Source organism: Camelus dromedarius, chromosome 9, assembly GCF_036321535.1.
Source record: "Camelus dromedarius isolate mCamDro1 chromosome 9, mCamDro1.pat, whole genome shotgun sequence".
Classification (NCBI taxonomy): domain Eukaryota; kingdom Metazoa; phylum Chordata; class Mammalia; order Artiodactyla; family Camelidae; genus Camelus; species Camelus dromedarius.
This window is the reverse complement of record NC_087444.1, coordinates 14,052,053-14,055,439: the sequence shown is the minus strand read 5'-3', so window position 1 is coordinate 14,055,439 and position 3,387 is coordinate 14,052,053. Positions and strand designations below refer to the sequence as shown.

At 36.6% G+C, this 3,387-nt stretch overlaps 1 pseudogene; it reads right to left on the bottom strand.

The window, feature by feature from the left end:
* Positions 1-1,813: 1,813 nt before the first annotated feature.
* LOC105085674 (large ribosomal subunit protein uL6-like) lies at positions 1,814-2,529 on the bottom strand (annotated as a pseudogene).
* Between the last annotated feature and the right edge of the window lie 858 nt (positions 2,530-3,387).

Sequence of the window (3,387 nt, the reverse complement as noted above, 5' to 3'; positions counted from 1 at the left end):
ATGACATTGCTTGAGAGGGTGAAGAAATACTTCACCTGAATGTTATGAGTCTTAATTAATTAATGTTTATTAAGCCTACACAAGCCTATTATAAAAGGCTAAATGTTAAGTATCATTTACTTCTCATATGGTTGTCATATAGCTTGATATAGCAACTAAAACTCAGCATTGGATTAGGTGATATTCCTTCATAACCATGTTGTGGGGAGTCTGATTACTATTTTAAAGAACTCTGTGTTTTTTATAAGAAAGGGGTTAGGGAAAGACGGCTATTATTTTTCTACAAGGGTTCAATTTTTAATAGATTTATACTTCAAATCTTTATCTCTTACATAAAACAATACAGAATGGTTAAAAAGCTAACATTTTGAAGTACTGAAAAGATATTTTATGTAACAGTTAATAATAATTTTTAAGCTAGTGTTTATCAGACATTTTGTGCCACACACTGCTCTGAACCCTATGCATGCATTAAAGCTAAAATTAGCATAATCCAACCCCAGTGGGCTGCATAGATTTCCAGATACACAACTGGTTCATCAGGGTGACGATGAGGGTGGAGGAGGACTTATATAGCACAAGGACTTTGGTTCCATAGTAATGGCTACCATTTATTGGACATACTTCATGACAGACACTGGACTAAGTAAATGCATTATCTTATTTTATTCTTACATTAACCCTTTGAGGTAGGGTTGACATCACCATTTAACAAAGTAGGAAAATAAGACTCAGAGAAGTTAAGTCAATTGCCTAAAATTGTGAATCCAGAAAGTGGCAGAACCAGGATTCAAATTTATGTCCTGCTGTCCCCAGATCATGAAATGCCTGTAGGAGGTACAGACAACTATGGTAAGTGGTTCATAAGGACTCAGTAACTGTTAGCTGTCTGTAAGACTGTTTAAATCATAGAATGACGTGCTCTAATGAAGGTGACCATCTTTCCACGTGTTTAATCATCTTTTCATATTTTTCAATGCCATGTGTATTTCCTTTTCTGTTAATTCATGTCTTTTGCTCTTTGGGATCTTTTTCTTATTGATTCAAATGATCTTTATTATAAAGTACTTAGAAATACAAGAAAGCATGACCAAGGAGTCATGATTAATTTCTCCCTCACCCTCATCTACTTTCACACAGTGCCAGTTTCTGTTGATTTTTCCTCTAAAATGTCTTATGTCTTAAAGACATCTAGTTCTTCTTTTTATGGAAAGATTATCAGTTTTTGTTTTATTTTGTTTTTTAAATATCAAGGACTAGGATACAGGAGTAAATGGCAAGACTAAGAGAAACTTGGACCACAGCAACTTTGTGTATCATGAATACAAATTAACTCCATCTTCTAATTCTTACTAAGGCTGTATCACTTTGTTTCACTTCTCAGCTGCTTTTTCACAAAAAGTTACTGGTATACAAGCGACTCAGGCACATTTGCCTCAAAAATAGTCAAATTCGTGCGTCTGCAAAATTACAGACACCTTCCCCCAAGGTTCTACATCCAATAATGAACAGCCATGTGGTGTCGCCTGTCACTAGTACCCAGATTCCCCTTGCCTGAAATACCCTTACTATTCCTTCAAAGCCAGACTCGCATTAAATCTTACTAGAAAAAAAGTCCTATTCATTCTGTTATTGTCCTTAGCACACTAACATTTACTTAACTGCTTACTGACCAAATAGCTGGAAACAATAATCAGTTTAAGAAAAAGTCCCAGATCAATAAAGCTTTTATTGCATCCTTAAAATATCACCAATGAATCTGAAGCATCGTCTGGCATCTTGCTGTTTCAGTAGCCGGACAACTTAGATCTTATTAACCAGCCTGCTGAACTGTTCCTTTTCCAGAAACATAGATACCATCCCCAAATTTTCTGATATCCTTATTTTTAACTGTTGTGGCTTGCTGAATCAAAGCAGCTGAATTTGATACCAGTTCAATGTCGTTTCCCTCAAGAATTAACTCATCAATTTCTGAGCCTGAGATACTGAACAAGCAACACCTGGCCTTACCTGAACCCTGTGCATATATTTTTCACCCAAGAAATTTCGGATTTCAACAAGAGAACCATTCTCCAGAATGATGATGTGGACGGGGAAGTGAGCACACACAGACCTCCTCTTGTAACGGAAGCCCAGTGTAACACCGCTGATCGTATTCTGTACATGACTACAGATAGCGCCAACGGTAGCCAGCTCTTTTCTATTTCCCCACCATTTGTCAGCCCGGAGCCTCTTCTTTTTCTTTCCAAGGAAACTGAGTTCTACATTGATGTGACTGAAGTCCCTCCTCAGGGTGCCTCTGGGACCCTTCACAGTAACTGTGCGTCCCTTCAAAGTGATGTCGACATTTTCTGTAATGCTGATAGTCTCATCGCTGAGAATGGTCTTCATCCTCGCAGTAGATGCGGCCAAGTTATCTATTTCTTTAATCTTCACTGCCACCATCCATACTAGCTTCTTTCAGCTTCCCCAATATGCAGAGTTCTTTTTCATCTTCAGGTCTTTGCACACACATCCCCTGTCAGAACATTCTGTCCCAACTCTTTGCATGACTGGTGCAGCTTGAAAAGTAAGTCCTCAGAGAGCCCATCCCTGCTTATCTTATCTTGGGAAAGTTTCCCTTCATTCCTACATTCTTTTCCTATTTCATAACACTTATCGCTATTTATAATATATGACATTATAAATTCTTTGCATTGCACTTAATGAATTAATATTTGTAAAATGCTTAGTACAGTGTAAGGCCTGTAGTAAGTACTACATGTAATGATTTTAAAAAACAACTCTCATGAGCCTCACAACCCTATTTGTGCTATTAATGTCACCTTTTTACAGAGGGACAAACTGAGGAACAGTGAAATTAAACAACCCGTCCAAGGTTGCACAGCTAATAAGCAGCAGAGCTTAGCTACAAACTCAGCCTTGCACCAAAGTTCACACGCCTAACCATTTTCTATATTTCCTTTTCAATCCAGGACCTAGCATAGTGCCTTGCACCTACTAGGTATATTCAATGAATATCTGTTTAATAAATGAAGGAACAGCTCTAATAAGAAAATAAGATTTACCTATAATCCTACCACATAGAAATTTGGGGATTCATTCTTTAGATTATTTTTTCTAGTGCAAGGTTAGATTTTTTTAATCAAAATCATAACTTAGAAATCATTTTGAAGAGCACAAATAGGCATCAATGTATAATAAATTTACATTTTATTCTTTTTTAAAATTTATTTATGATTTCAAGTCAATGTTCTTCCTTTAGATGAGGGTAGAAGGTTGGGAAGGAAAGAATAATTCTTTAAATAAAAGAGAAAGAATTTTTTCTAAAGTATTCTCACCCTCCTTATCTCTAGGCAGAGGCCACCAAAGCAAGCTAGAAAGTTT